Genomic DNA, 25782 nt, shown 5'->3' with positions numbered 1-25782 from the left:
TGAGTGTTGAAATGACTTGTTTTTTGGCTGATTTTTGTTGTTTTTGAGAGCTGAATGGTTGATTTTATGAGATGATTGATTGATTTGGAAGTGGTTTGAGAGTGTTTTGGATGATATTGATTGAGTTTTGGAAGTTCATGATGTTTATTGGTGGTTCTGTGATGTTCTGATTGGTTCTGTAATACACCTTCTGTTTTGTTCTGTTTTGGTATGTTTTGTTCTGATTGTCTTCTGTAAGGAGGGATGGAGTATTGATTGATGAAGATTGAGATATTGTGAAAGCTTATTGAATGGTTTGTGAGAGTTTGGAATGGTTTAAGAATGAGTTATGTGGTTTTGATGACCTTCTGTAACCTTCTGTAGGTCTTCTGTAGAGCCTCTGTTTCTATTCTGTACTGCAGCTATTCTGGTACTGTTCTGTGACTGTTCTGTATGCTTTTGTATGTGTTCTGGTGGATGAGAGTGTAGCTTGGGAAAGTTTTCTATCCTTGGAAAGAGGTGAATACAAGTGCAAAAGAGCTGAAAGAAGTGGAAGAAGTAGCTGCTGAAGACTCAAGTGAAGACTAGAGTGAAGTGACAGTAGTGAGCTATGAAAGGACACTGTAGTGGCTCTGGTGACTCTTCATATCAGACATACCTCTTGGGAGGGGTATCCACGACCTAAGAAGGATTATTGAGAGTGATTTTTGAGAGATTGTAGAGAGGATATGATGTATTATTGATGGAGAGAGAGAGAGAGAGAGAGAGTCAGAGATAGCCAATTCTATTGAAACAGAGTGATTGTATATGAGAGATTGAGAGAGAAGACTATGAAGATATTGAAGATGAATACTATGTGATGTATTTCCATTCAAAGATGGTGTATTCCTTTGCTTTCTTTGTTCCATTGATGGATTTTGTGAAGATGTTGAAGAATATGGTTGATTCTATCAAATCCGTGGGAGATCTATATGATGCTGCATGAAGATTTGTTGTGCCTGGTGTTCTTTTCTTCATTGTGATCATATGAAACATAATAAACAAGCTTGTTGATGTTACAAGATAGATTTTCTTGCAAGAGAATTCCCTTTTCCTTGGTGTTCCTCTTGGGGCTCCATGTTTTTGGTGTGCAGCCGGGGAAACTTGCCATCAACAGGCACCGGAAGAGGTGGAAAATGAAGGAAATGGCATTGCCAAGAAGAGAAGAATTCAATGGATGTTTGTAAAGTTCCTTCTTCCACTGAAGAGTTGGAATCTCTCATAATCAAAGCCACTTTCCACAAGAAGTTCATCCCACAATGGCGGAAACACATCACCATCATGATGCATGCTCTATGTGGTGGACAGTTTCCTCTTCCTGTTGAAGCAGCAGAAACTTGCATCTTGGTGGCAAATTGTTTGGGAATAAACTAAAGAGAAGAAACAGAGAGAATGACCATCCATGGAAGATTTGGCATTCATTGAGAAGTTTCCAGACAACATCAAGTGGGAGATTGTGAAGAAGCTTCAGGAGTCTTGGTCTGTAGAGGTTCACAAAGACAAGAAGGAAAAGAGTTGGAATTTGTTCGTGGATGCTCAACAACAAGATACATGGGATGCTTGGTGTACTGATAATCTTCTGTTTGTTCAATTAGCAACCCACTGGAAGTTGGTAGACAGAGTGTTTTTCACAACATACACTGTTGAAACCATCAGAAGCTGGCATTACTATGATGATGGCACCACCACAATGCTTAGACGGATGCATTTTGACACCTTTAGAACCGAATACCTTCCTCTATGCAGTGGCATGAAAGTAGAATTCAGGGACGTTGAAAATAAATAAGTAGAAGAAATGTTGGCAAGAGAGTCCTCCAGAGACTGAAGGCTTCTGTTAACCCTCTGTGGAGCACTAACAACATAGTGGAGCCAACCCTCTGATGAATGACGCAATAAAGAGGCAAGCGTTAGAATGAGTCCAGAGGTACGTGAGAAGAGAGAAAGGAAAAATCAAGGCTGAGAACGAGCTCGCAGTAGAAGCCGCCTTTGATGCCCTTGCGGAACTCTTTATAGAAGTCCCAATGGCACATCAAGTCCTTCCTCCTCCTGCTGGAGGTCCACTTCCAAGCCAGATCCGTCCTGGAAATATTGATGACAGGCCAGCGAATGTAGTCCCATTGCTAGTTTTTAAGGGAGAGTACAATGAAGTCCCCGATTTTCATGTAGCAGAGTTTATGGTAGCGTGTGTGGCTAACAATGGAGTCGTAAATCCGATATTTTTCTCAGATTGATAAGGACCGTGGCCACCCTTCACATGAGTTACAACGTGAATGAGACTTATGAGCAATCACTAATATTAATGTGTATAGTTTGGATGGTCCAAAAATATTAGGATTTGGACAAAACTAGTATATTTTAGATATTATTCAAAAAAAGATATGGAGATTTCTAAAACTAGATCTCATTTAAAAGAAAAAACAAGTGATGTTTTAGTTAGTTTTGGAGATTTTATAAAAAGAAAAAAATTAAGAGAGGATTTGCGAAATCGCGCATGCTGCGATCGCAGTCTACAAGCAGTAGATAGCACTTCGAACAGAGAAAAGAAGAAGGAGTGAACTAAGAGCTTTCTAGCCAAGTGTCTTAGGGTTTTACCCCCGTTTCAGAGCCAATGGAACCATCAGATTTATGATCTCAGCATCAGATCACTGATCTTTCCAAGATCCCCCTCCACAAAGAGCTCCACTTCTCAACCAAGCCCTCTTTTCTAATTCACTATAAATATGAGACATGGGGAGGCACGAGACCCGAGAGGCTACGAGAGAGAGGTAGAGAGAAGGATACCCCTCCAAGATATTTTGTGTGTGTGTGTATGTGTGTGTGTGTGTGTGTGTGTGTGTGAGGGAGAAGGAGACCCGAGAGGTTGCAAGGAAGAGAGTTATCTCAATTCCCTCTATTTGGATCATCGACTCACCCATCTTCTCTTACACTCTCCCATCTCAAATCTATTCCACCTTCTTAATCTCTTGAGTCTACTTGCGGACGATGGTCCCCAAGCGAAGAATGTCATGTATGGATGGCAATCCCATAACCAACAGCGAAGCTTCAGACGAAGGCATCATCGTCAATCCAATTGCGGTACCGGTCGTAAGTAATGTATTTCCAAATTGATAGATGCTTATTTTAATTCTCGTATAAGATACGTTAGGCCCCATACTATGATGCACGAGTATAGATCATTTCATCTCACATATTTGTAAGATGGAGCTTGCGAAATGCATATATCAAGGAAAGTTAATTGCACCTAGTTGCATGTGGCTTATTCGTTGATAGAGCAAAAGGAAGAATTGGTCAAGGGTTATGAATGGCATAATCATGACATTAAAAATTGTGCATACAAGCGTTAAGTAAATTTTATATAGAATCACTCGTTGATCCTAAGGGGGAGAGCAGACATGCGATGGAAATGTTATCGCGACTATTCTTGCATTGTTTGGGAAGAATACAATTGGTTTTGTTGGTTGATCGAACAACATCCTAAATGCTTTTACATTCAAATGGTTGTTAGTTGTTGTTTGGATGATTATTCCAAGTGCTTGTGATTTATGGTAAATGCATGGCAAGGGTCTGTGATGACAAGTCACCATGGGAATAAAGGAATGTTTTCTTGGAAAATGATATTAGGCTGAATGCCTTGTTTGTGCTTGATTCTTAAAGGATTTAATTAAGGAAGGATATATTGTACGGGTGGATCACCTCCATGGTCGCACCGCGTATTAACCCGAGAGGGCACTGCTCGATTCACGGGCCGAAGGTCGAGTGGTGAAAAGGCCAACCACGGGAATGATGTTTCGCTCCTAGACAGCTTGTGGGTCAGTTGGAGCTCTGGACACCCCTTGCTAGGTCAAGAATGGAGTTGAAGACCTCCGTGGCCCCCAACATCTGGGCATGTTGGGAGATCCTATTCTAGATAAAGGATTGAGTTTTTGGTGCCATGTGAATTAGACCAGTTACTTCTACAGGGCAGAAGGGATACTTCTGTTGGACAGAAGCGAAACATAATTTCTCCTGTATGGGCGGGAGACAAAGATTAACTTGGAGATAAGTTAAGGAACTTGTTTGATCTTGTTTGTCGATAGATTTCTTTGCTCTGTTTTCGTGTCTGTGCTATAATTTACGCGAACGAACTTTGTTCCCTAAAAGGCTTAATTAATGAAGCTGATTTTAAGTGTCGCACATAAATGTGGTAGGACCTAATTAGAAAACTAAAGCTATTAAGGGAAGCGGGTGGGCGGAACCCTCGATGGGTCTGTCCTATGGCAGGGTGGTCCCAAAGAACTGGGAGGCTTCTCACAAGTTTTTATCGTCATTCGACCTTTAGGTATTGATAGGTTAGAATCCGATTCATTCCGTTTCAGGAGACCAGAATGGGACTATGCCCTATGGGCAGAGAGGTTGAGCGACGCATCCCTCTCGTTTCCCATTCTCTTTGAACCAAGTGCGGCATAGATCTGCTTCGGGTTGGGTATCTCTACGTAAAGTAGGATGTCCAATACCCTACGCTAGAATGCTAATAGGGGACCTTGACAACTAGGAAACCCAAATTTCAGGTCAATCCTAGTGGATTCGGTCTCGTGAACATTCCATTGCAAGGCGGATTCAGGAAACCCCAGGCGACAAAACTCGAAACATTCCCTGGGAGAGCCGGGCAGTGACGCTTAGATTCGTTTCTCGATAGACCGCTAAAAGAGTGCCTGGAAAGCCGATGGGCGGGCACCTCACAGGCAGGGTGGTCCTAGAGAACTGGGAGGCTTCTCACAAGATTTTATCATCATTCGACCTTTAGATATTGTTAGGTTGGAATCCAATTCATGTTGTTTTAGGGGACCTATGTCGTACGAGCAGAGAGGTTGAGTGGTGCATCTCTCTCGTTTTTCATTCTCTTTGAACCAAGTGCAGCATGAGTCTGCTTCGGCTTGGGTATCTTTGCGTAAAGTAGGATGTCCAAGATATGATGTTAGAATACTATTAAGAGACCTTGGCCACTAGGAACCCAAATTTCAAGTCGATCCTAGTGGGTTCGGCTGTAAACGTTTCGTTGCGAGGTGGATTCGGGAAACCCTAGGCAAGAAAACCCGGAATATTCCATGGGAGTGCCGGGCAATGACGCTTAGATTCATTTCTCGATAGATTGCTAAATGTGTATCTAGACAACCGATGGGCGGACACCTTACACCCAGTTGATTCATCAGTCCATGTTGACAAGTTTCAGTCTAGTCCTGGTTTAGTTGTGTCCATAGTGGTATAGTTTGTGATATTTCATTTGTTTTGTTGGTCACAATGATGTGGTTCAGGATATGGTATGTGTTTTTTTTTTCTTGCTTGATGCAGGAATCAGGATGCCTATTTGTTTGCATTTCACGAAGCTATCGGTCACACATGTGGATAAGTCATGTCCAATTTTTTCTAGGATGTGGTTTGCTTGGGATGGTCTTCCATGTTGTGGACAAATTGAATCTCTATCAAGATCTTATTAGTTCTTTGTTTCCTTATTTTTCATGCCTCCTCTGTGTCTGTTTGTGGCATGTGTTTTGTTTTTTCGATCTAAATGGCACCCATACTTCTCTAATGTCCAATATGTTCCATTAGTTAGTCGAGATTATTCTCAATCAAGGACATCAGACCTTATTACTAAGGCCAAACTCTCCCAGATTGTGGCTCTCTCCTTGTCACTTATGCCACATACGACTCTTATTTATATGTTTTTTTGACATACATTGCCCCTACAAAAGAAATTCCACAATCTCCTGAAAACCCTCTAGTGGTTCCCCCTCCTTCTATTGAGGATTTTGAGTCTATTCCTAAATATCATGACTCCCTCCTCTTGTGGTCATTCAAAGGAAAATCTTAAATCAAGTAGTAAAAATAGTTCCCGCTTCCATTCCTCTAGTGCAAATCCCTACTACCTCGAGTAGTACCCTTCCTTCATGCCTCACAACTCCAAATTTATTCAAGGCACACGTAGATGGTAGTTTGGATATTTGAATTCCTTCTCTGCATCTCCTAGTTTCAGGAGACACTATACGTTTCCTCTATAAGGTTATTCAAAGTTCTATAGAGATTTCAATTATAGCTTGTGTTCAACAATTATATTCTTCTTTTCATGACGAGATGCAATATTCCAAGGAGGAGTTACATAAGGTTACCACTTTGATCTAAGAAAACTCTTTCCAATCTTTTCAAGTAAATCGAGTCACAAACTAAGTTGATAGAAGCCCAAAAAGTGAAAATTTCCTCTTTGCAAGCTCAGTTAACTAAAGCAAAAGCTCAAGTAGCTACTGTCAATGAGGATAAGAACCATCTTTTTTAAGAGACCCAAGAGCTAAAAGCTTTAATTACTACCCAAACAATGGAATTACAATCAACCAATTGTATTGTTGAGAATCAAATACCAAGATAGAGGAGTTAAAATAATAATTGGCTCAACTATGCTCCATTCCTTCAAGTCCTAGTGTACCATCATTACCACCTTTGTCAACCACAAACTTTTGGCTACTCTTCAACATCAAGCTACTTTATGTCCATTGTTCCAAGCTAAAGTGAAAAGAATTAGTCCATAATGGTTCTTTTGTGGTCTTATTTTGAGAAATTTTTGGAGTACATCTTGCCAGATCATGCCTTCTTTTTATGCTATCAACAATAAAAGCTTGCTTTTTACATGAAGTTGTCCACTAATGATAAGGATATGCCTTGGTATGGGGGGCATGTGATCTTGCAACCTGTTCTTTATGTTAGACACTTGGAGTTGCAAATGGATGAGATGTTTCAAGCTTGTCCTTCTAAAGTGGATGCATGTCCTAAGGTGTCTTGGCATTCCAAGATTGAGTCTATGATTTTGAATTAGAGGCAATTAAAAGATCTTGCTCAATTACAAACTGCTAACCAATTGAAATAGGACCTTTCAACCCATATTTCTAATCAATTCCCTTTTGATACCTCCTTCTTTGAAGCTTATAATCGTCGCTCTGAATTAGTGACTTCCCTTATTTATTATATCAGCAAATGGCACACAGATTGGATTTTTATCTATCCATCCTTAAAACAACCCCTCACATTATTTTCCCTATTCTTTTTCAACCCCAAGATGCCCCTCACATTCCTATTTTTACTCATTTTTCATTTATTGCCAACTATGTTTTCTCTCCTACTCCTCCTTGTCCTACACCATCTATTACACTCCTTTCCACCTTTCCAGCCTATTTTCTAAACCAATTCTTATCTGATTTAGTAAAATTATCCAAATCTCTATTGTTAACCCTTTCTTCTTTTTATGATTTTGCCTATCCATCACTTCATCCCTTGTTCCTTGTTCCACTTCCTCCATCTACTTTTTATATTCCCAACCCTGCTAAGTTATTTAGTAGCCACTCTGGTTTTGATCTACAAATACAAAGGCAAAGAGGGTGGAGCCAAACTGATTTAGTAAACATGACCTCATATTAACTAGCCTCTAATTCCAGGAGATTAGTAGACTCCTATCCAAGCTTATCAACATTATTTGCAATTTTCTCAGATCCACCATCAATTCACTAATCCTTTGGTTCAATTGACTATTCACTTTGCTTAGTACCTAGTGTGCATGCATCAACACTCTCATAATGATCAAAAGTAGGTCCCAAAGCTATGCTTGAATGCCAATGTGGATATTGATCCCCATCAATAAGATATATTGTATTTTCATGCCCTTTGTCTTTCAAGCAGATATCTTGTCCTTATGGAGAGGATGTGTTATTTGCAATGCTTTCAAAATCCTCCCAATATATTTGTAGATGAATCTCTTTCTATGGTCATCATGCCTTTAAAAGAGAACACCTTCATTGATGATTTCTTTATGGATATACTTGGTGGATTTGAGCTTTGAATGAAATCTCTCTTTTTCATTCTCCTTTGATGGGGTGTTATTAGATTTTTTTGTGATATGTGTATTAGTATGTGGGTGTGTTTGATTTGTGTTTATTTAGAGCTATGGTTCAAGCAAGTGAGATGGATTTGAAGATGCTAATTTATGGATTTGGCTAAAGTTTTGAATACTTGCTAAGGACTAGAAGAACCTCTTATATCCTTTACTAATTTGTTGGTTCTACTTTGAAAACTAAGGATTTGTTTTTGCTTTAAGGTGTTTACCTTTCATCAATCTATTTGATAGATCCAAGTTATCTAGGAGATTGATGGGATCTAGGTTTGTTTGTGGATGCTAATTGATCAATGTTTGAGAAAGTAGTTTTGAGCTAGTTTTTGGACTTAGTATTCTTTCTTATTTCATAGTCACAATGACACTCCCTAATTAAGTATGGGGATATGTTGAGGGTTGAATCGATTTAATTTTTTGGGCTGAGTTTTGTTGTTTTTGTGTGGTTGATTTTGATGTTTTATTGATTGAAGTTGATATGGAAGTGTTTTAAAATGTGTAAGGATGGGTTGAGTACATTTGAGAAGCTCATGATGGTTTTTGATTGATGTTCTAATAAGTTATATAATGTGTTTTGATAGAGTTTGTTTTGCCTCTATTTTGATATGATTTCTTTCTATTTGTGAGGTTGGGATTGTGAATAAGTCTTTTGAGGAATGATTGATAGTGTGTTAAATGGTTTTGGATGGTTTAAAGTGGTTTTGGTTTGAGCTGTATAGTTTATGTGCCTTATATTGATCCTCTAGAGTGTTCTGTAGAGCCTCTATCTCTATTCTGTAGCCCTCTTTTTGCTTTTGTATCTGTTTTGAAAGATGGATGTCTAGCTTGGGAAATGTTTTGTAATCTTGTAGGAGAAATAATACAAGCTTGAAATAGCTCAAAGAAGTAGTTGAACAAGACTTAAAGTGAAGACTGCAGTGACAATGATGGTAGTAAGCTCTCAAGGGACATTGTAGTGTCTCTAATGACTCTTCATATCAAGCATACCTCTTGGGAGGGGTATCCATGACCAAGAGAGGGTTAGTGGGGATTATTCATTGTAATTCCAATGTGCTATTGAGAGAGAGCATATGTGAGAGAGAGATAGAGTATGAGAGATAGCCAATTTCCTGTGATGAATATTATATCTACATGAGAGAGACTATGAAGATGATGAAAGATGAATAGTATGTGATGAATTCTATTCAAAGTTGATCCTTTTTTTGTGTCATTGTAGTTCTTTGATTGTTTCTATGAATAATATGAAGTATGTGTTGAAGATTTACCCTAATTAAACTGTGAGAGAATTGTTATATGATGTTGCATGAAGATTTGTAAAGATTGGTGTTGTTTTTCTTCTTGTGGTTGATTAAAATATGAAGAACATGCTTGTTGGTGTGACAAGATAGATTTTCTTACAGTAGATTCCTTGTTTTCCTTGGTGTTCCTCTTGGAACTTTAATTAAGGTTTGAAAGCATTCATAGTAGTCTTCTATCTCTCACAACCATAGTCTAACATGAGGTCTATTTTTCTCTCTCTCTCTCCCTATTTCAATGAGAGAGAGGGGAGGGCTCTCATTTGTATTGCCCAAATTTTGATGACATTATGCTTATAATCGTGCATGTTGCATTTGGAAAATGACATAGTAAGGGACACTAAGCTTTGCATTTTGACCTGCTTGCATTATGACATCTAAAATATACAATGAATATATATGGCTATACTGTCAATCCCTTCATGTGTTTATGTATGCATAGACACATGAAGGGTTTGTGCATAAAAACATATGCATGTATGGGTGTCTATCCAACTTAAAGTATTTTAGGTAACAAAGAAAGGAATATTTGTATTGGTTTATGAAGTTAGTGGCTCTTTATAAGTCGTTGGATGTTAAGGTAAGTTTTGCATTTCTTATCGTTTTGTCCTATATGCTTTTTAGGAACAATTTCATAGAGGGTTTAGAAAAGCTAGAGTAGTCGTGGCATTAAAGGCTTCAAGGAAACGACCATTATGGGATGCCCTAATCCAAATATATTCTTGAATGGTTCTAATTGTCATGAGATATCTATATTATCCTTTACTTTATACACTAGTTTATAATAATAATGATATGCCAGCAACCCAACCTCGAAAGTCTCATCTCTATAATAAACCAATTCTCACATCAAATCAAATAATTAGAAATTCATGAAATATACCATTCTTACAAAGAAATACAAGAAATACACCATGTTTGTAAAGTAGCCATAGCCAAGGTAGCTAACCTTGAAGTAATATTGCCATGGAAGGCTGAGAATCAAAGATGTAAGCTGTAACATGAATATTCGCCTCATGTAAAGGTGGGACATGGTATGCACCCCATATCTTGATGGCTAAGAGCATGCACCCTTTTCGTTGGTGGGAGGAAGGAGCCTCAAAACATGTATTGTTTGAAAATGGCAAAAAGATGCCTCACAAGTTACATCTCCTCCTTTTATAATTAACCCTAGCCTACTCTAAACTAAGGTGACTTATGCTTTATTACAAGCCATCCTGGCCTAAAAGAGCTTTGTCCTCAAAGCTGAATTGGGAACAAATTGCACGGATGATTACAAAGATAACTTGAAGAATTTGAAATTCATGCTAAAATAAAGCGCTATGTTAATGAAGATCATAGAAGTTGATGAAGATGGACCACATAAATGGAATAGGCTGCTGTAAACTGTCCAAAACAGGCTATAGTACAAAATGGGCCATATCTTGAGCTAGAAGTGGCCAATGTCCACGTTTGAGATATAGAAATGTAGAGGACAACACGTAGTATCCAATCATGCCTTCAAAATTGAAGTTTGACTCCAATAACACAATTTACTTTGTCACAGAAATTTAATACAACAAGTTGTTTACTTCTATGTTTATAAACTATCCTCTTGCTGAAGCCATGGAAATTGTTCCAAATATAATGTTTGTTGCTATGAAGACTCTTCAATAAGCAAACCCTTCCATTTGATAAGATATTCAACAAGAATACGGTTCCTTAGAACCTTCTCCCACTTGCTAATAATCTTCTCGAGCTCATAGATGATTAAACCATCATCATCCAAGGGAGGTAATTCTTCAAGAATTTGAATTTGAGGTCCCACATACTTTTCAAGTTGAGACACATGAAATACATTATGGATTCTTGTGTTGGAAGGTAAGTCTAGTTGATAAGCAAGATCCTCAACTCACTTGATAATACAATAAGGACCATAAAACCTATGAGCAAGTTTTTTGTGTCCTCCTTTAAGAGAAGCATAACGTGACTTGGGAACCTTCAAAAATACCCATTCATCTTCCTCAAACTCCACATGTCTTCTTTTCTCATCCGCATAGACCTTGATTGCCTCTTGAGATTTATGAATGTTGTCCTTACATTGCTTCATAAGGGCCTCCATCTTTTCCAACTCCTCACGTGCTTGCGGATTTACATCTTCATGAAACAATGCAGAGGGTACTTGTACTTTGTAGCCATATAAAGCTTCAAAAGGAGACATTCCAATGCTCATATGGTAAGTATTGTTGTAAGAAAACTCCGCAAGATGGAGGCATTGGTCCCAAGCATTTTGTGTCTCATGGAAAAAGTGCCTTAAATAACCCTCTAGCCATTTGTTAACTCTTTCAATTCGCCCATTCATTTGTGGGTGATATGCAGTATTAGGAGTTAAAAGAGTATCCATTTAAGAGAACAAACTTTTTCAAAATTTGTCCATAAACTTATTGTCGCAATCTGACACAATCTTCATTGGCAAACCATGAAGCTTGAAAATACATTCCATGAATTGTTGAGCCACTTACTTTGCTGTAAATTGGGCCTTTGTGGGGATGAAATGGGCTGATTTAGTCAACTGATCAGGTACTACATAAATGCTATTCCACCCATGTTTATTGTAGGCAATCCCACAATGAAATCTATATAGATGTCACTCCACTTGCCTTGAGGAATAGGAAGTGGCTGAAGTAAGCCGCTAGGTAGAAGATGAGTCTTTATTTTGTTAACACGAAATACATTGCATTACATAATCCTTTACATCCCTCCAAATGCCCCTCCAATAGAAGCTATTATGGATGTTGTCAAATATTTTGAACAGTCCATGATGACCCGCTAAACGTGAAGCATGCATCTCATGCAAAATATGGTCTTTGAAAGAGGAATATGGTGTCAAGTAGACTCTACCATGATACCATTAAAGACCGTTGTGCCAATTAAAATTGGGATACTCTTCTCCTTTTCCTTGCTGAAATTCCTTTATCATCTTTTATGCTTGCTTATCAAGCAAATATTCTTCTTGGATGTCACGAATCCAATCCTTATGTATGACTGAAATTAAGAATAAAGAACATACCCATATATGTGATAAAGCATCTGCCACAACATTATCTTTTCCAGCCATATAAGATATTTCAAAATCATAGCTTTGAAGAGTAGCCAACCACCTCCTTTGTTTAGGGGATAAATTTGGTTGAAAAAGGAAGTATTTCACCACACGATGATCGTTTTTCACCTTGAAATGGTTGCCATATATATAGTGATGCCACTTTTTGATAGCATCCAAAACTGCCAACATTTCTTGTTCATAGACATGTAGTTTACGTTCCTTGTCATCAAGCTTGCGACTTTCATAGGCTATAACTCCATGGTCTTGATACAAAATAGCCCCAACTCCTCGCCCACTAGCTTCCGCACATATAATGAATTTCTTAGAGAAATCCGGGCATACAAGAATAGTTGCTGAAACTAATAGAGATTTCAGCTCATTGAAACTCTTGTCGGCTATGGAATCCCAAAAGAAAGCTTCTTTCTTTAGCCTATCGGTCAAAGGAGCCGCCACATGAGTATATTTTTTTATAAACCTTCTATAGAAGGAAGATAATCCAAGGAAATCCCTTAAGAAAGTAGAATTCATAGGAGTAGGCCACTCTTTGACAGATTTCACCTTCTTAGGATCCACACGAATGCCTTGCTCTCCTGCAATGTGACCCAAGTATTCCACTTCATCTTCCATGAAAAAACACTTTGACATTTTGGCAAAGAGTATATGTCTTCTTAATGTGTCAAAGACCTCTCGAACATGCATCAAATGCTCAACCTTGGATTTACTATAAATGAGGATATCATCAAAGAATACAATGACTGTTTTAAGTAAGAAAGGCTGCAATATCTTATTCATGAGTGCTTCAAAAGTAGCATGCGTATTTGAAAACCCAAATGGCATAACCAAGAAGTGATATAACCTTCTTTCAGTCCTAAAGGCTATTTTATATTCATCCCCTTCCTTCATTCGATTTTGATGATAACCTAAATGAAGATCAATCTTAGTGAAGACATTTGTATCTTTGAGCTCATCCAAAAGGTCATCAATGCGAGGAATCGGGTATCTATTCTTCACCGTGGACTTGTTAAGCTCCCTATAATCAATGCACATGCGAAAAGATCCATCTTTCTTCTTTACCAAGAGCACAGGAGAGGCAAACAGAGATTGACTTGGCTGAATTAAACCCACTTGCAACAACTCTTTAACATGTCTTTCCACTTCTTCCCTTTCAAACTTTCACAAGTGATAGGGAGGTTTGTTGATGGGTTTTGTGTTGGGTAGTAAGTCAATAGGGTGGTCTACCTCTCTCTTTGGATGCAAAGATGATGGTTGCTGAAATAAATCTTCGTATTCTTCCAATAGCTTTTCCATTCTTGGATCCTTTTGCTTTGAAGAAGATGATGGCTTATTCGATGACTGCTCTTCATCCACTTTCGCAAGCAAAAGAGTGAATATGCATGACCATGCATTGATTTCTTTACGCATCTTCTTCCTAGATATGAGTTCCATTTGCTTTTGTCCAATGCCCTTCAATATCATAGGATGTCTATTCCATTGGAATTCCATCAACATGTTTTGCAAGTCCAAAGAAAACTTCCCAATGGTTTTCAACCAATCGCAGCCAATGACAATATCTATAGGACCCATTTCCAAGGTGATCAAGTCTACTTCCATAACACGTGAAGGAGATAAAGTAATAGGAGTGTGTAGGCATACTTCATTATTTGATTCATAAGCTCCATTAGCAACTTGAATCTTCAATGGTACTTGAATTTGTTGAGAAAGCAATCTCAACCCATGCAAAGATTTGGTATTAATGAAGCTACGGGTGCTACCCGTATCAATCAAAAGATGAACTTTTCTACTATTGATCAACCCTTCAAGTCTAAGGGTATTTTCTCCCTTACAACCAATTCAAGCATCATAAGAAATTGCACATAAAGAACCACCCAAATGTAAGGTGCTTGCCCACCGACTATCCAAGCACGCTTCTAGCAGTCTATCGAGAAATGAATCTAAGTGTTGCTGCCAGGCACTCCCATGGAATGTTTTGAGTTTTATCGCCTAGGGTTCCCTGAATCCGCCTCATAACGGAACACTCATGATCGAACCCACTAGGATTTACCTGAAATTTGGGCTCCTAGTGGCCAAAGTCTCCTAACAGCATTCTAGCGTCAGATCCTGGACATTCTACTTTACATAGAGATACATAAGCCAAAGCAGATTCATGTCGCACTTGGTTCAAAGAGAATGGGAAACGAGAGGGATGCATCGCTCAACCTCTCTACACGTAGGGCATATAGTCCCATTTCGGTCCCCTAAAACGACATGAATCAGGTTGTAACCTATCAATACCTAAAGTTTGAACGACGGTAAAATCTTGTGAGAAGCCTCCCAGTTCTCTAAGACCACCTTGCCATAAGACAGACCCATCGGGGGTTCTGTCTACTCGCTTCCCTTAATAGCTTTAGTTTTCTCATTAGGTCCTACCACATTTATGTGTGACACTTAAAGTCAACTTCATTAATTAAGCCTTTTAGGGGACAGGGTTCGTTCGTATAACTTACAGCATAGACACGAAAACAGGGCAAAGAAATCTATTGACAAACAAGATCAAACAAGATCCTTAACTTCTCTTCAAGTTAATCTATGTCTCCCGCCCATACATGAGAAATTATGTATCCATTCTATCCAACGAAAGTATCCCTTCTTCCTTGCAGAAGTAACTAGTCCAAATCACATGGCACCTCAATTTCAATCCTTTATCTAGAATAGGATCTCCTAACATGCCCAGACGTTGGGGGCCATGGAGGTCTTCAGCTCCATTCTAGACCTAGCAAGGGGTGTCCAGAGCTCCATCTGACCCGCAAGCTGTCTAGGAGAAAAATATCATTCCTGTGGTTGGCCTTTCCACCACTCGACCTTCAGCCCATGAATCGAGCACAGTGTCCTCTTTGGGTTAATCCGCGGTGCGATCATGGAGGTGATCAACACGTGTAATATATCTTTCTTTAATTAAATCCTTTAGGAACTAGTGCAATAAGGCATTCAGCCCTAATATCATTCTCTAGGAAAACATTCCTTTATCCCCATGGCAACTTGTCATCACAAACCTTTGCCATGCATTTAGCATAATCACAAGCACTTGGAACAATCATTCAAACAACAAACTAACAACTAGTTGAATGTAAAGCGTAACGTGTCCACCTGTTCCACTTCTAGGACATGTCTTAGCAGCCCATCGAAAAGAGAGTCCAAAAAGCATCGCCCGGCACTCCCACGGAATGTCACGGGGTTTGCGATCTAGGTCTTCCTGAGTCTGCCATGAAGCGAAAGCATTCCGGCCGTTCCCACTTAGGATTGACCTGAATCACGGTTTCTCTAATGGTCAAGTTCCTCATAGGTAGCTAGCATCGAGGCCAAACGAACTACTTTACACAGAAGTGTCTAGGTCGAAGTGAGTTTACACTGCACTTGGTTCAAGGAGAATGGGAAACGAGAGGGATGCGAAGCTCGACTTCTCTGCCCATAAGGCATAGTCCCATTCCATTCCCCTAAAACACCATAAATCGAGACTCTAGCTTCCTAGATTCTAGGTCATCATTACCTTGCTGTTAATTCCGTTGAGAAAAGTTTTCGGCCAACCGGGACCACCCTTCCCTAGGATGGACCCATGGTCACATCCACCGCACTTTCCTCAGTTGCTTTAGTTATCTATTTACCTAACACATTTAGTTTGACAAGCAAAAACAGCTTCCTTAATTAACCAATTTATCACTGGTTCCTTCACATAACTTAGGCACTAATATAGAAAAACAATGTCAAGAAAGTTCCTTTTCAACATTTGATCTTTATTTATCCATATTTGGAATACATCATATAATCCAGCCCGAAGGCTAATCCATAATCCGCCCGAAGACAATTCCATAATCCGCCCGAAGGCAATATCAGCAATCCTCAGGGATCACTATTCCAAGTTTTCGATCGTAGACTAGTATGCAGGCCTCGAGATCCAATCTCGAGTCACATTGGTCTCTTGTGCAGGACCTAGAGACAAGGGATTTAGGGTCAGAGCCCCCTCTGGCACCCAAGAATCCTCCTCCTCCAAGTAGCACCCACAGAGAGACCTCTCGCATCGGGCTCGGTCCTCCAAGTAACCCCCTTGGATAGGGTCAGGCAGACAGTCAGGGGTAACTGATGCTGCCTCTCCCTCTAGGCTTTCAACCCGAAGCATTAATTATTTTTCAAGCATTAATTCCTTGAGCAAAGAAGTACAAACAGTGCTCCTATGTGTACAAACACAAGCATTCTAGTGGTCATTTGTACGGCCAACTGCTAAGGTGTGAATCCTTCACTCCAGATACATCCAGCATTCGATCTGGGATCAATTGCGACTTGGCAAGATCCAAAGGGTTTCGTGAGCTAAGTTACTTGTTTACCATTTTATCCTTGGGTTAGGGTTTTTACCCAGTTAACCCAAATTGTTTCCACCTTACATTTCCATTAAAGACAATAAATCCTGGGCAACCTCGTCGCCCTAACTTGATTGGTCAATTGCTTGCTAGGCAATTCATAATTTCCCTAACTTGGTAAATCAGCCTCACAGAAGGGTAATGTAGCAAGATGTCTACTCATCCTCTAGAAAATTAGACTTGTATTTAGAACCCGCCAACCCTTGTTCTAAGGAGTGGCAATACTATTTTGTGGTTTAGACACAAAACCATGCAACGTTGCAACTGGTTGCATGAGACAAGTGTTGCACCTAACTTGTGGGATTATTTCTCCCATCACACAGTATTCCTTGGTCAAGAACACCTTTGACCAAGATATAGGGCTTGCGAGTCCTCTTGACCCAATCCAACCCTAACCCTGCTAGGCCGATAATGCTTAGCCCTAGGGTTTCTAATTTCCTTGCGGAAGTCTAGTATTAGGCCAATTGATCCTTAGGGTAAGAACCCTAGATCGTTCTTACATAGGCGTTTAACTAACCCTAACATTCCGTGAATGTGGGTAGGACCTTTGAGGTCGAAAATATTAAGTCGGTTTCCCGAGTGCGATACTAGCCAGAATTTTATCGTGGCTTATCTCTACCTAGCGCATTGAGGTGATCATCATTTGAGTTACACCATTACAAGTGATTTACCTAATTGATCTAATTGTCTTGCGATAAGAGGTGACCTTTCCTTAGAGATGCAATTACTTTTCATAAAAGATGTAAGTAATTTCAAGATATAACATTCCATGCAAATATGTGATTCATAGACCATGGACATTTTCCTTCTATGTGGCTATAAGATCTACAATGATCATTACTTTTCCTTGCCTAAACTATAATGATTGACAATTCGGAACTAACTCTCATAACCCTACGTTGATGCAATGAAATCAGGCTTTAATATTTTTAATGAAGATGCATTCAAACTTTGATAAGAGAATTCCATGCATGAGCGAATGCCATGAGTCCATAATTGACTTAATCCTTCATTTTGCACTTAACCCAATCTAAAATGCAACTATCTTCTCATGCAATTTTCCATCCATTGCGACCATTTGGACATCAATCAATGGGCGTCTACGATGATTTTATACATGAAACACAGCTAGGAAACTATTACCTACGTGCATTATGCGTTGTTCTCTTCGCGAGGCAACAAGGATGCCTTTAGACAAATCCATCTTTTAACTTTTGTAATAAGCATTCAAGAATGCAACTACCATGACCATGCAAGTAGTTGTCATGCAACTTACTTGGTAATTCGATGCAAGTATATATAAATTTTCCAATGAATTAAAGACATGCTCAAATGCATCATTTTCATGTAGGGAATTAAATCGGAACCTGGGCGTCCAGATTCGGAGTGTTTTCCACTCGCGTACTTGGGGTGGAAGCTCCCGCGTGTGCGCCTCGCGACTTTTGCTTTGGGGCCATCGATGACGTAGATCCTCGACTTAGCAAACTCCTCCCGGCCCTTTATCTGATTTCTAAAATCGCTTTCCGTTCGGGATCTCCCTCGCGGCACGAGAGTTTGGGCCTTGGGGAACACAGATTTTAAAATATTGGGAGGCACGGTGAGAATAAGGCTTATGGAAGCCTTTAGTGGAAGCTTCCAAAAAGAAGCTTCTAAGCTTCTGTGGCAGAGAAGTGACGTGGAGAGAGAAGATGAGGATGGAGGTGGAGATGTCGATTAGGATGACCTTATCTTTGTCACACATTAGTTTGTTAGTGATGTATATGCTTATGGAATGTATGGTTTATTGATACTTTTAGTTTGTGTAATAGTCTTTGGTATTGGTGGTCTATGCTTAGTCACTACTAGTTGCATTCTTTATGTCTTAGTTGTTGCTACTTGGATATCCCTAGATGTGGAAACTTTCTTTCTTGGGTATTTTCCTATAGTTGGATTACCATATGCTATTGTCTTTCTTTCATTATATAGCTCTATACTTTGGTATTGCTTCCTACTTTGTCCTTGTTTTGGGTGGGTTTTGGGGACTGATTTGCAAGAATATTGAAAAGCTTGATAGCAAAAAATTCACCTATTGGAAGATATAGATATGGTAGGTACTAGTTTAAAAGAAGTAGGTTAGGCTATTGAAAACCAAGAATGTAAAGCTTGAAGGCATTAATCAGGATGAGTTATGTAAATCCACCCTTATACTATCATTGTCTTAATAACCTTTTTCAATGTTGGTACACTTGAGGATAATTCCTGGCAGTTATGGAAAAGGATGTGTAATCTTTATGATGATAAGCAAAGTCCTGAATCACAGATATAGTGGTTGAAATAGGTTATAGATCTTTGTATGAAGAAAGGAACTAGTGTGTCCTTATACTATCATTGTCTTAATAACCTTTTTCAATGTGGTTGCACTTGAGGATAATGCCTGGCATATATGGAAAAAGATATACAATCTTTATGAGATGATATGAAAAGTTCTACATCAGAAATATTGTGGTTGAAATAGCTTATGGACATTTTTATGAAAAAAGGGACTAGTGTGTCCTTGCATTTGAATGAATTTCATTTAAGTTTTAGCCAGTTGACTTTGTAGGGCGTTGAGTTTAAGGATAACTTACCTCCCTTGTTCTTGCTTGTGATGCTTCTTGAGTCATGGGATACTTTCCATACAACCATGTGTGCTAATGTGCTTAAGGATGGATTGAAACTCCAAGATATTAAGGGTGCTTTACTTACAAGAGATAAATAGAAAGAATGTGGATGCCACCCCTACTTCTCATGCATTGACTATTAGAGACAGACATGATGGTAAAAGCAGTAATGATTGCCATGGTAGAGACACACAAAGATCTCAGTCTTGCAGGTAGTCTTGTAGTAAGTCCCGTGGTCATAAGTCCTCTCTACCATGTCATTATTGTGGAAACTAGGGTCATATTCAACCATATTGCCATAACATGCATAATGATAAGCACAAAGAAAAAGGCAAGGGAAAAAGTGTGATGAATGCATAATTGTCCCTAGTAATCCTAGCGTGAATATTGAAGAGATAAATGTACTATAACTTGAGTCTAATGATGACTATATCTTGGCTACTTCATCTCTTAATGCTTCTTAGTTGACCGATATTTTGTCTATATATTCTACGTGTTGTCTACTTGATTCCAAAGCTTATTTTTATGTCACTCCACATGAGGATTGGTTTCAGTCTTATCACAACATGATAAATCCTCTGAGATTGCGAAATGACTTGGCATTGGATATTATTAGCATTAGGGATGTACGACTAGAGTTTCCTTCAAGGAGTTCTTTTACTATGCATAATATACATCATGTACTAGCTTTGACCAAAAGCCTTCTATTTACTGGTAGATAGTTGGATATACAAGCTATTGCATATCTTTTGGTGATTCCACATGGAAGATTAACTGTGGGAATCTCATCTTTTCTCGAGGTGCCAAGGGTGACAATCTCTATCCCTTGTTTGTTTTTGGGTCTCAACCTTAATACTCCATATACCCCAGTCTAGAATGGTGTTGTTGAGTGTATAAACATGACCATTTAGGAAAGAGTCTAAAGTGTGCTTAGTCAATAGACTTACCGCAACATTTTTGGCCGATATACTTACTACTTATGTATATTTGACAAATAGATCCCCATGCACTGCTATTGGGTGTTGGGGTGTAGAGGAGGTATGATGTGGAAAACCTCCCTCATATGTGCATCTTAAAGTCTTTGAATGTGAGGCTTTCTGCCATGTATCTAAGGACAAACACAATAAGCTAGATCCTAAGTTAATGAAATGCATCTTTTTTGGTCATTAGGATGTAGGTGAGATGGACTATCACCTACGGGACCTTAGAAGGTTATCCATAGCCATGATGTTGTTTTTCATGATGAGAATATGCATAAGTAGCATAAATAGGTAGTTGAGGCATGTAGTATATAGATAGTAGGAAGTCCACATCTAGGTATGTCTTCACCTTCACTGGAGGTGCTGTTTCATAGATGTCTAGGGTGTAAAAATGCACAGCCTTATCTATTATTGAGGTAGAGTATATTGCAGCCTGAAGCTTGCAAGAAGGCCATGTGCCTAGGCTGTTAGACCTTGGTATTACTATTACTCCTACACTACATTTAGATTTTATGAGTGCTATTTAGTTTGCCAAGAATCTAGTCTTCTATGGATGCTATTCATTAGGGAGGTGGTAGAGAACAAGTCTATTGAGCTTGTTAAGATCTTGATACCTATCAAGAATCTTGTAGATATGCTCATTAAAAATCTCTCAATGGAAAATTTTCCTTTCTTAGGAAGATGATGGATGTAGGATGAGATGCCATCTATTCCTCATCTTGTTGTACTTTATGTATATTTGTACTTTGTCATGTTTTTCTTCTTCTCTTCTCACTTGAGGCACATTTACCTTTAAGTGAGAGGTTGTTGAGGGTAAAGGTATTTGTGCCTACACCACCCTATATTACAACACACATCACAACTACACACCTTTACACTACATGTAGTGGGTGCCTATCATTGACACTTTAACTTTACCTATGATATTCTCTCTTGATAATGTGAGACTAAGTGATTGGCATGGGTCTTTTCTACCTTCTTCAACTCACTTTGAGACCAACTAAGCTTTAGTTGATCCATTTTCTTAATAAGAGCATGAATTATTTTTTAAACCTTTCAAGACAAACAAAAAATATTAAAGAAACAAGATGATGAAAAGCAATGAAGATATGGGAATGTGTATTGCATACTCACATTGTAAACCAAATTTGCTAGGCAACATCTTGATAAGGGATACCAAGGCTCGATACCTTTTGTGTTCTTCTACCTAATTTGCAAAAAAACTTTTGATCTCTATCTTGAAAGTCTCTCAAATAGTCATCTACACACTTGCATTGTAGATATTTACACAATTGATAATTTTATCCCTCAACACTATTGTAACTAAGACATAAGCATTCAAACAATTCAACCAAAAAGCCCTAGTGAGCTATGAAAAAAGGAAGATACCACTAGCAAATTTTAATGCATAGACTAAAACAAGAAACACTTACACCCATTCTTTACAAACTTGAAAGAAGAGTGATTTTGCTCACTTTTATGGGATCAATCATTGTGTAGAGGACTTAGCAATGTTTATCTTTATTTCTTTCATACGACTCCCTGATAGCCTTTGTCCATGTGATTGTGTGGTGATTTCCCTCCCCAACAAAAAACTTCTTTCCTAATAGAACTTGTAGTTCTTGTTTTTTCTATAGCTCCTCTTCAAATTGCATGTTAAGCTCTTGCCAAATTGCATCCCATTGTGTAACAATCTCCTCAATGGTGACTACTCTTTCCTTACTCAAACCGGTGCATATGGAGACAAGAAATGCACCCTTCTTTGCCATATGTATCCTTCCCTTCCAAAGGCCATTTTTAAACCATTAACATTATCCCTCGAACCCCGAACCATAGCATAGGGTATTAGTCTATAAAGAGGAATGGGAGGGTAATAGAAACAATTGACAACCTAGTTTTCCTCAAAATATCCTCTCCCTTATCCATGTATACGTTTACCTCATCTCCTCTATCACCAAATGATGCAATCTCAGGATGTAGAATGTAAATCACAATTTACAAACAAGCTTTTGCTTCAAGGCTATCTCCCAACCCATTGTTAGGCTAACTCCCTACCTCTAGTCCAATGTCCACAACATCATGGATATTTGTCTTAGCCACTCTATCCATAAGGTCTAGTGTATCAATATGGGAGCCATCAATATCCTCAAATCTAGGATTAGTATGCCTTGATCTACTAGCTCATTTCCTTTTTCTTTTAGCTTGAGATTGTAATGAAGCATAAGTCACCTTAGTTTAGAGTAGGCTAGGGTTAAGTATAAAAGGGGGAGATGTAACTTGTGAGGCATCTTTTTGCCATTTTCAAACAATACATGTTTTGAGGTTCCTTCCTCCCACCAACTAAGAGGGTGCATGCTCTTAGCCACCAAGATATGGGGTGCATACCACCATGTCCCACCTTGACATGAGGTGAATATTCACGTTGTAGCTTACATATTTGATTCTCAGCCTTCCATGGCAATATTACTTCAAGCTTAGCTACCTTGGCTATGGCTACTTTACAAACATGGTGCATTTCTTGTATTTCTTTGTAAGAGTGGTATATTTCATGAATTTTCAATTATTTGATTTGCAGTGAGAACTGGTTTATTACATTGGTATCAGAGCATGGACTTTGATCCATGGAAAGAGTTATTTTCTTGAAGAATTTAGTCACAGGGACAATAACTAGTTAATTGGAGTACCAAGATTTAGTCGCAGGGTGTGGTACAGTTCAAACTGTGACTAGTTAGATATCTCTGCAACAAATCGGGACTAATTTTGGAGGTTTCTTGAAGAATATCTTGAGGAATATGGAGGTTCTTGGCCAAAATAGTAGGACGTGGTCAAATGGAGGTCCATTTTGAGGGTTTGTGACCTTAACTGGAGTCTAAGTGGGGTTACGAGGGTTAAATTGAGATTAATTTTTAGGGACCAATTTCTCTCTCTTCTTCCTCTCAAGCTTTTCTCCAAGCATCCATGGATTCAATTGCTACAATCTTCTTTCAATGGCCATTTCCCACTGAGGAGACATCAGAGCTTGATTCCTTGTGCTATGAGCTTTAGGTAGAGTAGCATATCATTTAAACTTGATGAGCTTGATCAGCTAGGACAGCAGGAGCAGTTTGCGCAAATTGGACTAATTTCCAGCCTCTTTTTCTCCATGAAAATTTCAGCCATGAAGCTTGTCTGTGGTTATTGCAAGCTTTAACATGGATTACTCAAGCTTGTCTGTGGTTATTGCAAGCTTTAACATGGATTACTCAAGCATTCCAACAAGTATTCAGTTCTATTTTCATTCTCTTGACCATTCTTGAGCTTTCAAACCCTGGCTATGGTAGATTCAAGACAACAGTGAGTTTTTTTTGAAATTTCTTCAAAATGTCAGAGGGCTTTTGTTCTATCAAGCATCCTTGAGCTTCTTCAACACTCATTGATTCGACATTGAAGATTTCTTACAAGATTAGAGCATTTCTTCTCTTGAAATGAGTCAAAATAGGGTAGCCACTTGATTTTTTAGAATTCTTGGACTTTGAAGGAGGGTATCATGGGGCTTTTGGTTCTTGATACATCCTCAAGGTTCTATGCACGGGATTATATCAAGAATTCATGGTCTTGCATAAATATTGCAAGAATAGGGCTTCTTCTTGTCATTGCAAGTGTATGGACAGCATATGCAAGCTTCAAAGCTTCAATGGAAGAGTTCTTTATCAGGGATTGAAGTCTTCTACCTTTGCGGATGCTCATCATTGATTTCTTTCCAAGATTCCAGCCACATTTGGGCTACAAGGATCACTTATATCAAAATTTTGGATATTGGAGCTCTCTTGAAGATAAATTGGAATCTATGAGCTAGAATTTCATCACAGGAATTGCAATTTGAATGTATTCTTGGCTACATCAAGCGGGGGTTCAAGAATTTCAAGTCTCATACAGGTATTGAAGCTTCCATAATCATCCACTTCAACAATACAAGAGGCAATTCTTAATTTTTCTCTTAATCCCTGATTGCTTAAGCCATCCATTTGTTGAAAGGGGATAATTAAGAGTAATATAATCTAAGAATTACCATTTGAATTGTATGTAGACCCAACTTAAGGCTGAATGATGTCATGCTGAATTCTTTTCATTCTACCCAATAAAAATCAATAGCCAATTGTTGTTAATCCCTTCCATTTGTTGGAAAAATTGTGCTAATCCTAACCTTAAATGGCTTGTTGTGATGAAATGTAATATGGCTGAAAATAAGAAGCAATCAGTAAGTGGAATAAAATTGCAAAGCAGTGAGTCACTGCTGTAGGTATTCCTTACCCATATCCATTTCAATCCAGTCCTATTCCATTTTGTTCTTGTATATCATGAAATGGCAAGATCTTGATTCAGCCATGTATATCATACTTTGATTGATAGAATACTAGATCTGCCATGTATATTCTGATTGAGGAAAAAGGTCGAAGCCGGACGAGATAGCAAGACAAAAGAGAGGTGACCCTCCCTTGCTATTTAAGACTCTGTAGGGGTGCATAACCTGGCCTAAAAGGAACTTTGCACACCTTTTGGAGTTTTAGAGCCCATTTAGGTGCCAGTCCTACCATTTTATCCCTCATCATAGGTGGTGGACCACAGAAGACCACTTGGGAAAGAGTGGATGAAGATTTAAAGACTAGGGGTACCGAATAGGGCTATTTGTGACATACTTGGGCAGATTTACAGGTCTTTCCACATAGGTACCTATCAGTTGCAGGTGTTTACTGGATATTCACAGGTGCCTTACAGCCTATCATAGGTCTATTAATTTCTTTGAAGGTCTACAAGTACTACAAATTCATTTCAAGGTCAAACAGGGTTCCTACAAGGTGTTAACAAGTTGCAGGAATTCTCTGGACAGGTACACAATTCCTATTACAGAAAATTCTATTGTGATCTAATTTGGGATCTTAATAGCTTGATTCGAAGAGGGGATGTTAAGCTCTCATTTGAATCAAAAGTTTTAGTAATCAGACATCGGGACCAATAGTTATGGCAAATTTACTGACAAGGGGTCTAGTGGACTGCACCTAGACAGGCTGTCTTGGATGCACTGTTTGAGTTCATTCTACTCATATAATCTATTCCAAACTGAGATATTACTAAATATGGAATATTCCTGATATATTAGATTTGTTTGGGTCAATAAACCATTAGAATTGGTGCAATACTAAGCAAGTTATTGACAGTTTTCTGCTCCACAATCATTTTGATAGCACCTATCCTTAATGGCCAAAAACAAGAGAAAAGATCAAGTCATGAAGACCATTCAAGAAGATATTAGAGAATAAATCAATGATCAAAACAATACTAATGAAGCCCTCAATCATGACCAACAAGATAATGATGTAAGAGTTGGTAATGCCCATAGTGCATGGTTGGGTAATGATGGAAATCCTTTGTGTCATGAAATTTTTGAAGAGCACATGTTTTCAAGAGAGATACGT

Source organism: Lygodium microphyllum, chromosome 4 (assembly GCF_053477565.2).
Source record: "Lygodium microphyllum isolate KBCC chromosome 4, Lygodium_microphyllum_v1.1.10, whole genome shotgun sequence".
NCBI lineage: Eukaryota > Viridiplantae > Streptophyta > Polypodiopsida > Schizaeales > Lygodiaceae > Lygodium > Lygodium microphyllum.
Note: the sequence above shows the minus strand (reverse complement) of the source record.